Below are 19653 nucleotides of genomic sequence, written 5' to 3'. Positions count from 1 at the left end.
CAGCCAATGATCAGATTGAAGCTCTGTACTCACATCCAGTCATGAAAGGCAAACAGATAATTAAATAGTTAATGAGAGGAGGAAATCCCACAAAGATCCTCATCTCAACAATGATGGGGTAGACTATGTGAGTGTGGGAGACAAGGCTGAACCATTTGAAACCATGTTCAGCCAATAGTGCCACGTAAATACATCTCGGCATGCTCCAGAGATCCACATTATCACAGAAGCCAGTCTTTGGCCAATTCAATTCACTCCAAGTGAAATCAAGAAATAGCTGAGAGCACTGGATACAGCAGAGGGCTACAGGACCAGACAACAACCCAGCTATAGAAATGAAGGCACAATCCAGAACCAGCCTTATCTTCAGCTAAAAGTAAACTGCTGGAAGAACTCAGCGAGTCAGGCAGCATCTGTGGACGCAAAGGGATGGTCGATGTTTCAGGTTGAGACCCTGCATCAGGAGGCAATTAGGAGCCAACCATCTCTTTACCTTCACAGATACTGCTTGACATACGTTCCTCCAGCAGTTTATTTTTTGGCTCCAGATTCCAGCATCTGTGGTCTGCTGTGTCTCCTTGTTGTTGCAATGTTGGTATCTGTCCAACAAAAAGCAAGACAGATCCAGTCTGGCTAATTACTCTTGATCATCAGCAAAGTGATGGAACAAGTCATTGACAATGCTATCAAGTGGCATTCACTCACTCAGTAATGTTCTGTTTGGGTTTGCCTGGGCCATTCACCTTCAGACCCTGGTCCAGATGTGGACCAAGGAGGTGAGTTCCAATGACGAGGTGAGGCAAGGCAGCATTTGATTGATTGAGGCAACACAAAAAGAATGGGAATAAAATGCCAGTCTGTGGAGGTGCTAAATGCAGAACAAATATCAAAATTTACCAAGGAAAAAGGGGGCAAATGATGGAACTTGCATTAAACATTTTGAAAGTGCTGATATCAAAGCTGTTGAACAGTGTTAAGACCAGAAGACGATATGGGACAAGCAGCATTTTGAGCACTGTAGCATTGTATTTCTGATGTCAGGGATCAGCAGTCTTTAATTTTGCTATTATAGCAGGGAGTGGCTAGACAGAGAATATGGAAATTTATAGGAACGTCAAGGCAAGGTGTTGGCACTTAAAGTTGTCCCAAGTAACTAACTTACTAATGAAATCACTTCCTTGTCCTGCTTTCTTCTGCCTCTGGCCTTTATGATGATGTGTGGTCCAGTCTGAAATATGCTCTGGTGTCAGACCAGAGTTAGGATGAGGGGTCTGTCCTCTGCACATTGTCAGACTTGGGTAAAGATGTGGGGTCTGTCCTCTCTGTAGTGTCAGACCTGATCAGGATGTGGGGTCTGTCCTCTGCACAGTGTCAGATCTGGGTCAGGATATGACCAATGATCATGCAATCATCAATGAATATTCCTACTTCTGACTTTATGCTGGAAGGAAGGTCATTGATGAAGCAGCTGGAGATGTTTGGGGCTTGGACACTGCATTGAGGAACTCCTGCACCGATGTCCTGGACCTGAGGTTATTGACTGCTGACAATCATAACCACATAACATCCAACAACCACAACCAAAGTTATATCTGGGCTAAGATGCTGATCCCGCCTCACTACAGGTATTGACCTAAGCCGGGTCAGAAGCAGAAAATGCTGGAAGCACTCAGCAGGTTAGGCAGCATCTGTGGAAAGAGAAACAGAATTAATGTTGTGGGTTCGTGATCTTTGGTTTTCAATCTGAAAGTTTAACTCAGTTTCCCTTTCCACAGATGCTGTCTGACCTGCTGAGTGCTTCCAACATTTTCTCTTTTTGTTTTGAATTTCCTGCATTTTTGATTTGTATAATGTAGGTCCTCATGTTGCTGCAGGTAGAGTCCTGTTTCTGGATGTGGGCATTTTCCTCACAGTAGATAAGAACGTGTGCCGTCATGGGTGACCCATCCTTTCTACTGTGTCAGGTCATGGATCATGGATTGCCTATTTCTCTCTCTCTATCTCTCTCTTCCACCCTGACCAATACATAAGCTTAGGGCAAGACAGTGATGAGGCATTGACTGTAGATGGCACCACAGGTGAATTTGATCCTTCCCAACCTTCTTTTCATACAAGGACACATTCCAGTAGGGGTCACTGTATATTGATTGGCATTCTGGATGAATCTCCTTCCTTGGTGAAAGGCATTTTGAAGAGTATCACAGTTCATGCATACAAGCAACTCCTGGTACTGAAAAGTCACTTAATTTAAGTTATAAGCTAATTCAAACAATTTTTAGCATTAAATTCTGCTTCTGATGTCCTATATATCAGGGATTTGAATAAATCAAAAATCCAGAGGAAATAAACTGACTTCCACTGTTAAAAAGCTGATTATTGTACAGAATGTCATAATGAACATGGATGCTAACGTTCACACAGTGAGTGTTGTACAGAGTATCATATTCAAACTGTACTGTAGTGTCTGAATTAAATGGATTATTATGGTCAATATAAATTATGAGCATCATGGTTTAAATTGTGGTTCGAATATATTAATGGATATTATGAAAATTAAGAAAATGTCAGATGTATTTAAATGTCAATGTCCAAACCCTGGTCATCCTGCTACCATCAGGCAGGAGGTACAGAAGCCTGAAGTCTAAGTTCAGGAACAGCTACTCTCCTACAACCAGCAGGTTCTTGAACTGACCTACACAACCCTAATCCTACCTCAGCTACAGGACACTATGGACCACCTTTTGCACCATCATGGACTTGTCTCTGATTGTGTCTTTCTTTGCACTAATGTTTTGTTTTGCACGGTCTTTTTTCCTCTTCACTGTCTTTTGTAATTGACGTATAACTTATATTCTTTGTGTTGTCTGTGATGCTGCCGCAATCAAGTTTTTCATTGTACCTGTACTTCATCATGCTTATGCACATGGCAATAAACTTGACTTGATCCAAAGGTTCTTATAAAGTGTAGTCACTGTTATCCATGAGGAGGATGTTATAGCCAAGACCAGTGTTTTCATCCTATGAGTAATTAATAACTTCATAATCCCTTTTCAGTGATGTTGGTTAAAGCTTAACTACAGGGAAAGACTTAAGAGGCAGAGCAACTCCTAAGGTCACTTGAGAAGTTAGGTAGGGGCCTCGGTTTAACATATCACCCAAAAGGTTGCACTCCCGACAGTGCAATACTCTGCCAATACTCCACCACAGGGTCTACCGGTATTTTGTACTCAGATCTCTGCATTGTCTTTAACTTGAAATGTTTTGACTCAGCAGTGAGAATGCTCCAAACCAAGACAAAGCTGAGTAATATGATAGGGTATCATAGTGATTATGTACAGAATATTATTATTATGTAGTGGAACACCAAGAGTGGGCAAGCACGGTATTGTAGCAGTTAGCGTGACTCTATTACAGCGCCAGTCACCCAGGTTCAATTCCGGCTGCTGTCTGTAAGGAGTTTGTACGTTCTCCCCGTGTCTGCATGGGTTTTCTCCTGGTGCTCCAGTTTCCTCCCACATTCCAAAGATGTACGGGTTAGGAAGTTGTGGGCATGCTATGCTGCTGCTGGAGCGTGGCGACACTTGTGGGCTGCCCCCAGAGCACTCTACACAAAAAAGATGTATTTCACTGTGTGTTTCAATATAGTACATGTGACTAATAAAGAAATAAATAAATCTTATTAGGCAGAGTATTAGAAAGTGTATCATAGAATATCACAGACAGTATTATGGTCATTTAGTATTGCAGGAAGGGTGTATTATAAGCAACCACATCAAGTGAACGTTACACAAAGTTATACAAAGTATTATTATCAAATTGCATTATACAGAGTATTGGTTGGTGAATATAAGACAGCATGTAGTACAGAACATCAAAGTCATCAAGTGATATAGAGTATCATAAATACATTATGGACCTCAAACCTGACACAAAACTCATGGTCTACTGGCCAGCTGTGATCTCTACCCTCCTGTATGCTTATGAGATCTGGACTTACTACAGCAGGCACTTCAAGGTACCACCAATGATGTTTCCGCAAAATCCTCCAAATTCAAAAAAAGGATAAGCAAACCATTTGTTGGTGTCTTCTCCAGGGCCAACAATCCCAGCATCAGTCTGCTGTTACATTCAACTGGGCAGGCCATGCTGTTTGCATGCCTGACACCAGACTCCTGAAACAGATTCCCTATTCCAAGCTCTGTCAAGGAAGGATATTACCAAGTGGGTAGAGGAAAAGATGCAAGGATGTACACAAAGCCTCCTTGAAAAAATGCAACATCCTCATTGGTTCCTGGGAATCTCTGGCGCATGACCGTTCAAAGTGGAAAAGTACAAAGTCACATCCATGCATCAGGACCACACAGAAGCTTTGTGTAAGCAGCAGAAGGAACAGAGCAGCTCACAAACCATCCATTCAACTGCCCCATCAGGCATCTCCTATCCCATCTGTGGAAGAGTCTATGGTTCCCACGTTGGCCTCATCAGTCATCTCAGAACACACAGAACCCAAGTGGAGGCAGGTCATCCCAAATTCCAAGGGACTATCTAAGGAGAAACTGAAGAAGAAGAAAAGAAGAAGAAGAAGAAAAGAAGGAGAAAGAGAGTAAGAAAGAGGATAGGATATCATAATCAGCAAGGTATGTAGAAAAATACCTGTGCGTCCCGCAGAGAATAGTACTTGTCTTGGGGAAGGGGCCAAAGTGTACGGAATCCAGGTTTGCTAATGACATGAAAGTGGGTGGGAGGGCAGGCTGCAATGATGGTGTATGACTCCGCATCAGCATACAGACAGGTCGAGCGAGTGGTCAAAACTTGGCAAATGGAGGTTAATGTAAGAAAGTACGAGCTCATGCATTTGATAAGAGGAATCAAAAGGCGGGCTATTATCTAATGGAGATAGTCTGCAGATCAGTGGAGTACAGAGGGATCTAGGTGCCAACGTGTGCAGGTACGGCAAGTAAGTAAAACCAAATGCCATATTGAGCCTTTATTGGTAAGGGATTAGAGGTATTGTTACAACTGTACAGAGTGTTGGTGAGGCTGCACTTAAAAGTCTGTGTACAATTTTAGTCCCCTTATTTGAGAAAGGACATAGTAGTATTGGAAGCAGTCCAGAAGGATTTCACTAGGGTTGTCCAGTCAAGAATGGTTAAAAAAGTTAGACATATTCTCTGAAGTTCATAAGAATAAAGGGTAATCTTTTTGAAGCATGTAAGATCCTAAGGGGACATGAGGGTAGATGTTTAGGTGTTCCAATTAATGGGAGAATCTTAAAGGAGGGACTTTGTTATAAGGGGTCAGACATTTAAAATTGGAATTCCTTCTCTCAGAGGGTGGTGAATCTCTGGAATTCTCTATCCCAGAGGGTTGTAGAGAACACATCACTGGATGTATTTAAAGGGGAAAGATTTGAAAGATCAGGGAATTGACAGCTATGGGGTACTGGCACAGAAGAGCTATGATTATATTGAGTAATGGGGTGGGCTTAAGGAATCGAGTGGCCCACCCCTACTCCAACCTTCCAGTGTATATTCTTGTGTGGATCAATTAGTAAACATTACATAGGCACTACAGGTATATGGGCGGCACCATAGAATATCAGCCAGTGAACACCAGAGACAGTAGCAATTAGAATCAAGGGATAGCAGTGTGTAGAAGAGAAAATTGGGAACTATGTTTGCTGCATAAGATACGGAATTCAGTGACCATTATACAAGTTATTAGCCAGAGTGCATAATGGAATATCATATTATTATGGGATATTACAATTTGTGAGTATTCTTGTGCATCAAGTGTGTCTCAGTTATTCTTTAGTCTGTTGTGGGTTTTACTTTCACTCCAAGGACTTCAATCCAAAAGCCTTGCATTTGGACCATGCAGACTAGTTAATAGTTCCTCATCACGTTGTAATCTTCCAAAGTAATGTTCAATGTATCAGCATCATATGCTGCCACTGAGAGAGTGACATAAGTGAAGCCAGTGATCAAGTTTCTTTCCTTTCAAAACTCCAATGTTTTGGGTAACAAACAGTACTTCCCATTCAAGTGAAACAATGTGAGATCTTCAGTAAACCATTGCGCCTCATGAAGATGTCGGACAGTCTCAACAACTGGTCCACAGTTGCTTTAGAGCCTAAGTCATCAAGACCCACAGCCTTGTGACACTTTATGTTGTAGACAGATCTTTCTATTTCAGCTGCTCTGAAGCAATCATCGAAGTTGTTAATGAGCTTTTAATTAGTTTCCTTTCCCACTCTTTGTTTTGTGGGTTTGCCATTTTTAAGCAGGTAACATGCCCCAGTTAGTTATCACATTGTAACACATTCTGCTTTCTGTGGATCATTACACCTTCTCTCAGCTGTAGGTCAAGAGTTGAACATTTGTCCCTGACGTTCAGACATGTAAAAATGCTCAAAAGCAATAAAATTAATAATAAAATTAACATTTTAAAGAAGTATTGTAATACATTTAAAAATGTACAATAACATTTAAGTACAATTAAGTACAGTTACATTAACTCAATTAGCTATATAAAAATTGTGTGTTACCTGTAACTGAACTCTTTTCCAAACAGGCAGTCTTCTGCATTGAAGTAAGTGGGAGCTGCTGCATTTGTGCCCAATCAAAACCGGTGTCGGTTTACTGCGTAGATATCCCAGTGTAACTGCAGGGAGTTGTTGCTCCTTCACTGGACTCCAACTTATTTAGGAATGACAGTGGTGAGGATGTCTCTGATAGTTTGGATTCCAAGTTCACTGTCACTTTCATGGGAGTTCCAAACCTTCTGATAGCGGTATGGGGAAATGGCATAATGGCATATTGTCAAGGAATTATTCAGTATTACAGTCAGTGAGTACTGGAATCAAATCATAGAAAAGTACAACATCATGAACCCATCAAGTTTTTGCAGAATCTTTTGGAAAGGACTGCAATCAGTTCACACTTCTCCCCTCTTACTCTTATACTATGGAATCTTCTCTTTCATGGATTTATCCAGTTTTCTTTTAAAGGTTATCACTAAATCTTTATTCATCAGCCCACTGCGCAGAAAATCTTTCCTCACATTACCTCTGGTTCTTTTGCCAATCACCTTAAATCTGTGCCCCTGATTGTCGACCCTACACCAGTGGGAACATTTTCCATTTATTTACTCTTTCCAAATCCATCACAGTTTTTGACACGACCATCAAATCCCATTCTTTGGTGAACTGTTGGACTTCATGAAGAGGTTGAACAACTGGTCCACCGTTGCTTTAGTGCCCAAGTCATCAAGACCCATAGCCTCGTGACACTTTATGTTGTAATTTATGCTGCAGACAGATTTTTCTCTGTGCTAAGAGTAACCCCAGCTTCTCCATTCTAACTGCGCAACTACATTTTCTTATACCTGGAATCAGACCCATATATTAGAACACAGAACATAAAACAATACAGCACAGGAACAGGCCCTTTGGCCCACCATGTTGTACCGAACTAATTAAACTATTAATTAAATGCCTACCTAAACTAATGTCTTCTGCCTACACAAGTCCATATCCCTCCATTCTCTGCATTTTCATGTGCCTATCTAAGGGCCTCTTAAACACCTCTATCATATTTGCCTTCATCACCACCCCAGGCAGCACATTCCAGGCACCCACCACAATCTGTGTAAAAAACTTGCCCCGCACATCTCCTTTGAACTTACCCCCTCTCACCTTAAATGCATTCGCTCTAGTATTAGACATTTCCACCCTGGGAAAAAGACATCGGCTCTCTACTCTATCTATGCCTCTCATAATATTATAAACTATCAGATCTCCCCTCAGCCTCCGCCGGTCCAGAGAAAATAACCCTAGTTTGTCCAACCCTTACCAAGGCCTTTCTACTTCTACTAATTTGTGTCCAGACTTGGCCAGCTGTGTCCAAACAGAAGTTTAGTGTAACCTTGTGGTATTTGTGCTTCATATCTTTATTTCTTGAGCCTAGGACTCCATGTGGTTTACTAACTGCTTTGCAATGCACCCTTTATAAAGAGTCATAGAGATATACAGCGTGGAAACTGTCCATTCAGCCCACTGAGTCTGTGCCAACTATCCATCACCCATTTACACCAATCCTACATTAATCCCACATTATCATCAACTCCCCTCAGATTCTATCACTAGCTCACTGCAACTTGCAGCGGTCAATTAAGCCACTGACCCACACATCTTTGAGATGTGGGAGGAAACCAGAGCCTGGGTGTAAACCTATGCAGTCACAGGGAGAATTGTACAAAATCCACACAGATATCACTCAAGGCCAGAGTTGAACCAGATCTCTTGATGCTGTGAGATGGCGGATCTACCAGCTGTGCTGATGTGTCACCCCCCCCAGTTGCACCATTTAGTATGTAGAGGAGGAACAATGCCTTGGGCTGATAGCACTAAACGTGGAAGCACATTGAATGCCAGTTATTTCCATCCTCGAACATTCAACACCACTGAACTTACTGGAACTGCACGGGAGGAGGTAAGTAAACCCAGTGGCCAATACACTCTCATATTTTTAATGCTGTCAGTTGAAAGTGAATCCTTCCCCCCCTTCAAGTGTCTTCTCATTCTTCTCATAACAATGTATGAGCTTTGTTAGGGATGCCTTCCATCTATGTTTCCCCTTAAAATCTATTACCAAGTAAAATCCAAGTGTGGCCTCCTCTACATTCATACCAAGTGTGGCCTCCTCTACATTGGTGCCAATTGTGGCCTCCTCCACACTGGTGAGATCAAACACAGACTAGTGACCATTTCGCAGAACACTTGCGCTCTGTCCGTAACCACGATCTGCATCTCCCCGTTAGCAGTCACTTCAGCTCCCCCTCCCACACTATCACAGATATGTCAGTCCTCGACCTCCTCCACTGCCAGGAGAATTCCAAGCGCAAACTGGAGGAACAGCACCTCATTTTCCGTCTTAGAACCTTGCAGCCTAACGGCATGAACATTGAATTCTCCCACTTTAAGTAATCCCCACACACCTTCCCTACCCCCCCACCCCGCCAACCATGCCTCTTCTTTTCTTCCTTTTCCTAGCCTCTCTCTTCTCTAACCCTTTTTTATCTCCTTACCTTTGCTCCTCCCCTGCACCTGTCTATCACTATCCCTTACCTGCATCTACCTATCACCACCTTGTGATCACCCTGCCTCCCCTCTTTTGTCCACCTATCACTGTTCTGCTTTTCCCTCCTATATATTGGGCTTCCCCTTTTCCTATCTTCAGTCCTGAAGAAGGGTCCTGACCCGAAACGTTGACCACCTGCTTTTCTCCATGGATGCTGCCTGGCCTGCTGAGTTCCTCCAGCATCATTGTGTTTTTCATCTAGATTCCAGCATCTGCAGTCCTTTGTTTCTCCTCTATTACTATCTTCCTCACTGTTAAGATGCTTGCAAATTTCAAATTGAGATCTGTGTCACTGATGAATATAAAACTATCTCAGGGAACTCCTTCTACTCTGAAAGTAACCATTAACCAAATCTCTGACTTTTATTTCTTTATATCCATAGTTTCACAACTTTTATTCCATCGACTTTAATTTTGCTAATAAGGCTACTTTGTGGTACTTTAGCCTTTTGAAAAATGAAGGAGCTGGTCATCGACTTCAGGAAAAGGAATGGAGCACACACCCCTGTCTGTATCAATGGTGCTGATGTGGAGATATTTGAGAGCTTCAAGTTCCTAGGTGTAAATATCACCCACAATTTGACCTGATCCAGCCACGTGGGCGCTACAGCCAAGAAAACATCAATGCCTCTACTTCCTCAAAGGCTAAGGAAATTAGATATATCCCTGATTACTCTTACCAATTTTTACAGATGCACCATAGAAAGCATCCCATCCAGATGCATCTCAGCTTGATATGGCACCTGCTCTGTTCAAGACCACAAGAAATTGCAGAGAGTTGTGAATGCAGCCAGTCAATCACGCAAACCAGCCTCCCCTCCATTGACTCTGTCCACACTTCCCGCTGCCTCAAGAAAGCATAATCAAGGACCTTTCCCACCCTGGTCATTCTCTCTTCTCCCTTCTCCCATCAGGCAGAAGATGCAAAAGGTTGAGAGCATGAACCACCAGACGTAAGGACAGCTTCTAGCTCACTGTTATCAGTTTCTTGAATGGACCTCTCATATGCTAAAAGATGAACTCTTGAACTCTTGGTCTCCCAATCTACCTTGTTGTGGCCCTTGCACTTTATCTGTCTACCTGCACTGCACTTTCTCTGTACCTGCACTGCACTTTCTCTGTAACTGCACCACTATATTCTGCATTCTGTTTTTGTTTTTACTACCTGCTGTAATTCTGTATGGAATGCTCTGTCTGGATGGCACACAAAACAAAAACTTTTCACTGTATCTCGGTAGATGTGACAATAATAAACCAATACTAATACCAAATTCATTTATGCCTGTGCCCACCTTTTTGCTACCTATTACCCCATCAAAAAGCTCTACCAAATTGGTCAAACACAATTTAGCATTAATTTAGCAGTTTTGGCACTCTGTCATCTGTCCATAATTGTCTAAGTGGCTGTTAATTGTCTTCTGGTTAATTGTTTCTTGATTCTTATTCATTGCTGATGCTAACTTAACCAGATCATCCGCCGCAACAGCCAGGACCTCCCAGTGGCCACCCACTTCAATTCCACATCCCACTCCCATACTGACATGTCTATCCATGGCCTCCCCTACTGCCACGTTGAGGCCAGATGCAGGTTGGAGGAACAACGCCTCATATTCCACCTTGGGAGTCTCCAACCTGACAGCCTCAACATCGATTTCTCTAACTTCCGGTAACCCCAGCCCTTCTTTTGTTCCCCCCCCCCAACTCCTTTGTCTTCCCTTATTCCCATGGCTCCCTTCCCCTGCCTCGATGACCTGCCCATCTCCTCTCCTCCCCTCCTCCATCCTTTATTCCATGATCCACTGCCCTCTCCTACCGGATTCCTTCCTCTTCAGCCCTTTGCATCTTCTACCTGTCACCTCTCAGCTTATTACATCTCCCCCCTCCCCCACCCACCTACCTTCCCCCTCTCACCTGGACTCACCTGTCACCTGAACTCACCTATCACTTGCCTGTGTGTGCTCCTCCCCCTCCCCCACCTTCTTATTCTGGCTTCTGCCCTCTTCCTTTCCAGTCCTGATGAAGGGTCTCAACCCAAAACGTCAACTGTTTATTTCCCTCCATGGATGCTGCCTGACCTGCTGCACTCCAGCACTTTTTGTGTATTGCTCCAGATTCCAGTACCTTCAGAATTTTTTGGTCTCAGATTATCCTCCTGTTCTCTGAACAGGGTTATGTTACCAGTAGCCCAACTCTTTAGTACTGGGTCTCTAAGGAGTGGTGAAAGGTTTTACATTTAAAAATATTAAGGACATTTTTATTTACAAAATTGGAGCATTACAAAATGTTTGCTTTTCCCACATGATTGGAGCTGAATGATTTTCAACAACATAATGATCTTTCTCATTGCAAAACAAATAAAGGTGCTGGAATCTGAGACAAAACCAGAAATGCTAGAAGAACTCAGCCAGTTGAGCAGCATCTGTGGAAAGAGGAACCAGTTAATGCTTTAGGTCAGCAACCCCTCCTCAGCACCTGTCCCTGATCCAAACAATTGACTGGTTTCTCTTTCCCCAGATGCTGCTTCACTGGCTGAGTTCCTCCACTATTTTTGGATTTGGTTCTTTCTCAATGCTTTAGTATGCAGTCTTTCTCTATTCATAATTTAGTCCAACTTGATGAAGCTGCTGTTTTTGGTGAAGTGTCTGGAGTATTGGTGGAACATGCTCAAGCCTTGACCATTCAAATAGACTCGGCATGAGCAAAAGCCTAACCTTTCAGAAAGCCAACACTTATCTTCCTAATATCTGCTACGTGAAATTTCTAGCTGACTACCAGGTTCCATTCCATCTGAGCTTGATGACTTATCTAGTTGCCAAACTATCTAATCTCCCCTCCATCCAATATCCAATCAATCTCAGCCATGGCTAAGTCCTCTTCTTTCCTAACCACAATGATAAATACTCCTTTTGTGCTTCAGCTGTACCTTCTGAAATCACTGATATGTTTTCATTTTGATGCCCAATTAACCTCATCACTACTCTGACAGACATTTTGTCATTAACCATGTTTTAGTGGATCATTGAACTCTCTTTTATAGTTACAAGATTAGAAGGTGGTTCAATTAAAACAGAAGTGCATAGGAATTTCTTCACGCAGAGGATGGTGAATTTCTGGAATGCTCATGGGGTTGTGGAGTACGTATCATTGGAGGGTATTTAAAGGTCAAGGAATTAAAGGCAATTGAGAACTGGCAAAGTGAAGCATATGAGGCCTAGGGCAGATCAGCCATGATTGTATTAAATGACAGGGCAGACTTGAGGGACCGAGTGGCTAACTTCTGCTCCTATTTTCTTATGTTCATGTTCTACTGGCTTTTGTCTTACTGTTGCTTCTTATTTAATGCATTCTCCCTATTCATTATATTCAACCTGATTCTACTTTGTATTACCAAGATGACATCTATCATATGATAATGTTTTTTGTTTCATTCATGTGCTATCTCAGTTATCCACAGAATTGTAATTGGTTTATTACTCTTACATGTACCGAGATACAGTGAAAAGCTTTTGTTTGCATTCCATCCAGACAGATCATTCCATACATAAGTACATTGAGGTAGTAAAAAGGAAAACAAAATGCAGAATATAGTGTAAAAGCTACAGAGAAAGTGTAGTGCAGGTAGACAAATAAAGTGCAAGGGCCACAATGAGGTAGATTGGGAGATCAAGACTTCATTTTTAGCATATGAGAGGTCTGTTCAAGAGTCTGATAATGGGATAGAAGCTGTCCTTGAGCCTGGTGGTACATGTTCTCAAGCTTTTGTATCTTCTGCCCGACAGGAGGGGGAAGAAAACAGAATGTCCGGGATGGGAGGGGTCTTTGATTATGTTGGCTGCTTTCCCGAGACAACAGGAAGTGCAGACTGAGTCAATTTTTGGGAAGCTGGTTTGTGTGATGGACTAGGTGGTGTTCACAACTCTCTGCAATTTCTTGCAGTCTTGAGCAGAGCGGTTGCACCAAGCAGTGGTGCATCTGTAAAAATTGGTGAGGATCATTGGAGATATGCTGAATTTCCTTAGCCTTCTGAGGAAGTAGTGTGTGCTTTCTTGGCCGTAGCATCCATGTGGCTGGACCAGGATAAATTGTTGGTGATATTTACACTTAGGAACTTGAAGCTCTCAACCATCTCTGCCTCAGCACTATTGATACAGACAGGGAGCTCTGACTCTGCTCACCCTACCTTCCCCCTTGTGAGAATGTACCAATACTTGTAGCACTTCCTTTACTTTTTTGCTTACAAGGTTTTGGCTTCAGTTCACCTAGGTCAATTGTTTCCTTAAGTCACTGAGATTAGACCTCCTTCAGTCAAGCATTTTTATTCCATGTTGCTCCATCAATTCTTCAAGGAAACAAAATGCTATTTCTAACTTTATTTGAACAAATATAAGGTGTCAGGGAATGAAAATCAAAAAACTGCAGATGCCGGAAAGCTGAAATAAAAGCAGAAAATGCTGGAAACACTCAGCAGGTCAGGCAGCATCTGTGGAAAGAGAAACAAGTCAGAGATACTTCATCGGAAGAAGGTCCTGGACCTGAAACATTAATTGTTTCTCTTTCCACACAGGCTGCCTGACCTGCTGAGTATTTTAAGAGAACCAGAGTAACTGGTAGTATATTTAGGGACTGGCCATTCTTTGGCTGAGATGTGATCCCGTATGTCAGACGTTCATAGCTGGATGTTCCTTCAGACCCCTTTTGTCACACCTCCATCCTCTTTCACCTTGCACTGTCATCCCTCTTCATTATTTAATCTCTCCCGCCTTCCAGTCTAACAGGAACCCTTTCACCACACAGCCCATTACGCAAGCAGCCCCACCTCACTGCTCCTGATCCAAGAGGTCATCAAAACATTGACTTGATTCCTCTCTCTGTACTTACCGCCTGATCTGCTTGATCTGTTGTGCATTTCCAGCAATCCTTGCTCTTTTATTTTCTGCACCCACAGTATTTTGCTATTGAATGCGATAATCTGTCAGTATTTCTGGCTGTTTACGTGTACATATTCCCATTATCTGTCCTCTCCTTGTCGAAGGTTTCTTGTTTAATAATACAGATGTTTTCATTGTATAAGGCATTCTTGTTGTGGTTTTTCCATCTGGAAGCTGCAACACAGAAATAAAATGCTGGATCCTTGTACCTCATTGAAAGATCAAGAACAAAAGTGGAATCAGTAGTCCCTGTGGAAGCCCCTGGTGACTTTAGCTTATACAAGATGGTACATATGATTTGTTACTCATTCAGTACTATTGTTCATGATTGAGTCACTGAGTTTTAACAATGCCCTACATTGACCATTCCATAAACCTTGAAGTCAAAGTAGGAAAATAGCGTTCGTCCTTTATGACTAACTTGTTCAAGTCTATTGATGAAATAACAAAGATGATGAGGTTACTATGGTTGATGTCACACACATAGACTGTCAAAAAGCATTTGACAAAGAACCACATAATAGGCATGCTTGTAGTGCTAGTGCTCATGGAATGAAGACGCAGATGCAAAATTAAGTAGGAAGCAGAGAGTTGTGAATGTTTGTTTCTCAGACTGGGGAAAGTGTGTGGTTGCAGTGTCACAGAATCACACAAAAGTTACAGCTCGGAGACATTCAGCCCAATGGGTCCGTGCTAGCTCTAAGCAAGTCCAACCCAGCTGTTCCCACTCCCCTGTCTTCTCCCCATTGCCCTACAAATTTGTTCCTTTCAAGTACTATCTACTCCCTTTTGAATGTCACTATTGAATCTGTCTGCACTACTTACCCGGGAAGTTATTTCCAGGAATGAAACCACTCGATGTGTGAACATTTTTCAGCAGTCACTCTTGGGTTTTTTGCCAGTTTCTCATTCTACATCCTTTGGTTTGTGACCCTTCAGATAATGGGAACATTATATGTACTCCGTCTATACCCTTTGTGATTGGAAAAGTCTGATAATCTGCTATCTGCACATTCAGAAATCCTGATAGTTCAGAACCTGGCTCACCAGGTAATGTTTTCCATGTTTTCCATATTCCCCACCAATTTTCAAGGACCTCAGATCCCACACTCCATTCTGACATCAGGGCTCTGGCTCCTGTGCTGCCTGCCAACTCATCGGGCCCTGATTCCCAGCTTTTTTCCACTCACTGGAGCCCCTGATCTCACACTGCCTCTGACGTATAAAGGTCCTGTTTCACACCCACTTCTTAAACTGACCAGCGTGTACCAGTAGCCACAGTATTTTAATTTAGAATATAGTGGTGATACTAGAGGATCAGCAACACTCCTTGATGCCTATTAATAACCTGAGTGGGGTATACACTGTATGCTTTGTTTACAGGTGATGTTAATCTCAGAAGTGTTGTAAACATTGAGGAAGATAGTCACAGGAGAACATCGATGGAATGGGTAGGCACGTCACATGTCACAAGATCATAAGACAAAGGAGCAGAGGTAGGCCATTCGGCCCATCAAGTCTGCTCCAAAGAAAAGGGGAAAAAGAAATAAGAAATGAGAACTGGGGGGGGGGGGGGAAAGAGTCTGCTTCATGAGCAAAAAAAAACTATTCTAACCCCAATTTCTGGCCTTATCCCCATATCCCTTGATACCTTGACTAATTAGATATCCATCTCCTCCTTAAACGCCTCCAATGATCTGGCCTCCACTGCTGTACCTGGAAAGGAATTCCATAAATTCACTACCCTCTGGCTAAAGAAATTTCTCCTCATCTCTGTTTTAAACCTGTACCCTCTAATTCTAAGATTGTGCCCTTTGGTCCTGGACTCACCCACCAAAAGAAACAGCTTGGCCACATCTACTCTGTCCAGTCCTTTCAACATTTTAAATGTTTCTATGAGGTCCCCTCTCATTCTTCTGTACTCCAGTGAGTACAGTCCAAGAGCCAACAAATGTTCATTATATGTAAGGTCTTTCATTCCGGGAATCATCCTCAGAAATCTTCTCTGAACCCTCTCCAACATCAGCACATCCTTCCTAAGATATGGGGCCCAAAACTGTACACAGTATTCCAAATGAGGACTCACTAGTGCCCCGTAGAGCCTCATCAACACTTCCTTACTTTTATACACTATACCTCTCGAAATGAATGCCAACATAGCATTCGCTCTCCTTACTGCCAATCCGACCTGGTGGTTAACCTTTAGGGTATCCTGCACGAGTACCCCCAAGTCCCTTTGCACTTCTGTACTTTGAATTTTCTTCCCTTCTAGATAATAATCTGCCCGTTTATTTCTGTTTCCAAAGTGTACAACGGCACATTTCTCAACATTGAATCTCATCTGCCATTTGCTTGCCCATTCTCCTAAACTGTCTAGGTCTCTCTGCAACTTTCTTCTCTCCTCAATACTCCCTACTCCTCCACCTATCTTGGTGTCATCCGCAAACTTAGCCACAAAACCATTTACTCCATCATCCAAATCGTTAATGTACAAGGTAAAAAGAAGTGGCCCCAACACCGACCCTTGCTGAACACCACTAGTAACTGGTAGCCAACCAGAACAGGATCCTTTTATTCCCACCCTTTGCTTTCTGCCAATCAGCCAATGCTCCACCCATTCTGTTATCCTACCTGTAATTCCATGACCTCTCATCTTATTAATCTGTCTCTTATGCGGCACCTTGTCGAAGGCCTTTTGAAAATCTAAATACACAACATCTACTGCCTCTCCCTTATCCATCCTACCTGAGATTTCTTCAAAAAGCTCCAATAGGTTGGTCAGGCAGGATCTTCCCTTCACAAAACCATGCTGGCTTGGATCTATCTTGCCTTGCACCTTTAGGTATTCCATAACCTCATCCTTAAGGATCGATTCTAATAACTTTCCCACCACCGACGTCAGACTAATAGGTCTGTAATTTCCTTTATGCTGCCTTCCACCTTTCTTATACAGCAGAACTACATTTGCGACCCTCCAGTTCTCTGGAACCATGCCGGAGTCTATCGATTCCTGGAAAATTATCACTAATGCCTCCGCTATCTCTAAAGCCACCTCCTTCAGAACCCGGGGATGCACCTCATCTGGTCCGGAAAACTTATCAGTCTTTAGTCCATTTAGCTTTCCTAGCACCTCTCTCTAGTAATCTTAACTGAACTCAGTTCCATTCCTTGAGACCCCTGACTATCTGGTTTATTGCTGATGTCCTCCACAGTGAAGACCAATGCAAAATACTCATTTAGTTCCTCTGCCATCTCTTTATCATCCATTATAATCTCTCCTGCACCATTATCGATTGGTCCTATATCAACCCGTGTCTCTCTTTTACTCCTAAAATATTTTTTAAAACTCTTAGTATCCTTTTGAATGTTATCTGCCAACTTCCTTTCATAATTCATCTTTTCTTTCCTAATGACCTTCTTAGTTTCTTTCTGCAAGTTTTAAAAAGTTTCCCAGTCTTCTGTTTTCCCACTAATTTTTGCTTCCTTGTATGCCTCCATCTTGCTCTTATTTTAGCCTTCACCTCTCTCGTTATCCACATTTGTGCCTTTTTACCACTCAAAACCTTTTTTCTTGGAATATATCTATCCTGCATTTTCCTTATTTCTTGTAGAAATTCCATCCATTTCTGCTCCACCGTCCCTCCAGCTAGCTTACTCTTCCAATCAATTTGGGCCAGCTCCTCTCTCATGCCACTGTAATTTCCTTTGTTCCACTGAAATATCAATACACCAGTTATCAGCTTCTCCTTCTCAAATTTGAAACTGAACTCGATTTGAGAAGGAAATTTAACAAAGAACTATGAACTTATAGAGTCATAAAGTACAGAAACAGGGCCTTTGGCCCACTGAAACGGTGATGACCATTAAGCAACCATTTACACAAATCCTCCACCAATCCAATTTTGTCCTTCCCACATTCCCATCAACTCATTCCAGATTCCACCACTCAGCTGCACACTAGGGGCAATCTACAGTGGCCAATTAACCTACCAACCTGCACACCTTTGGGATTTCGGAGGAAAACAAGCACCTGGGAGAAACTGACAAGGTCACAGGGAGAGTGTTCAAATTCCATACAGACATCACCAGAGGTCAGGATTGAATGCATGTTGCTGGAGCTATGAGATAGCAGTGAGAATGGTTCAAGTAATAAGTGAGGCAATATGAGCTAAAAGGTACAACTCCAAAGGGAGTACAGGTACAAAAGTATCTGGGATTATCTGGGATTAAAGACAACAGAACCGGTTTAGAAGGTTGCTAAAAAATGTATTATAGATTCTCATTTTTAGCGAAACAGTACAAAATCAGGGGAGTTGTGCTAAACAAAAATTATGAAAAACTGCAATTGTTAGAAATCTTAAATAAAGAGAAAATGCAGAAACACTCAGCAAGTCAGGCAGCATCTGTGGAGGGAGAAACAGGGTTAATGCTTTGATGACCTCTTGTAGGGAGAATTATGATTTTGCAATGAATTAAAGGGCAAAAAAAAGTTTTGTGATGAACAGGGAGACAGAAGAAGTTAAGTAATAAAAAAGAATAATTGGTCAATGTGAAGCAGAGTCTGTTTCTGTCTCCACAGATCCTACCTAACCTCTAGAGCAATCCTAACTCTTTCTGAAGTTATGCCAAATGTGTAAAATCACAGGGACTGCAGTGTATCAAGAAGAACGCCCATTGCCATCTTCTCAAGCGCATTAGAGAGAAGCAATAAAAGCACCAGCAATGCCCACATCTTGAGAATGATTTTAAAATAAATTTGTATGGTGGGCCCAAGGGCCTGTTTTGTGCTGTGCTGTATGGTTCTAATTCCCAAAACATTCACTGACATTTTTCATTATTTGATTGAAGAATAACAGTAACGTTATATTAACTGTTAGCTCTCCTCTTAAGACACACAGTAGAATCCTAATGCATCTATAATTTTTTAAAGCAATTTAACCAAAGCTTTAGAGCTGCAGAGTCATACTACACGGAAACAGGCTCACTGGCCCACTTAGTCCTTGCTGATCATCAAGCATAGATTTAAACCAACCCCATTTACTCTTCCTACGTTCAAAACAACTGTCAGATTTTACCACTTACTCACACACTAGGGGCAATTTACAGTGGCTAAGTACCTTACCAACCCACAGGTCTTTGAGATGTGGGAGGAAACCAGAACACCTGGGGGAAACCTTTGTAGTCACTGGGAGAACATGCAAACTCCACACAGACACCATCAGAGGTCAGGATTGAATCTGGGTCTTCTGATGCTGTGATGGAGCAGTTCCATTAATGTGCCACTGCCCGGTGTGTAATTCTGTTTTATTGCTTCTGGTTGAAAGATTATGCAATGTCAACTACATACAATGTAAACATTTGCACTTTTAGGAAATATTCATCCACAATAGAGAGGCAGTGTAATATCTGATTGTAAATATTACTAAAGCAATGAACTGTGGATGTTAGAAATATTACACAAAACAGAAAATGGTGGAAATATTCAGCTGATCAGGAAACATTGGAGGAGAGAACAATATTATGAAACTGCAGATCAATGAACTGGAAGAAAATAGAGATTTAACTCATTTTAAACAAGTACAGGC

Source organism: Pristis pectinata, chromosome 6 (genome assembly GCF_009764475.1).
Source record: "Pristis pectinata isolate sPriPec2 chromosome 6, sPriPec2.1.pri, whole genome shotgun sequence".
NCBI classification, from domain to species: domain Eukaryota; kingdom Metazoa; phylum Chordata; class Chondrichthyes; order Rhinopristiformes; family Pristidae; genus Pristis; species Pristis pectinata.
Note: the sequence above shows the minus strand (reverse complement) of the source record.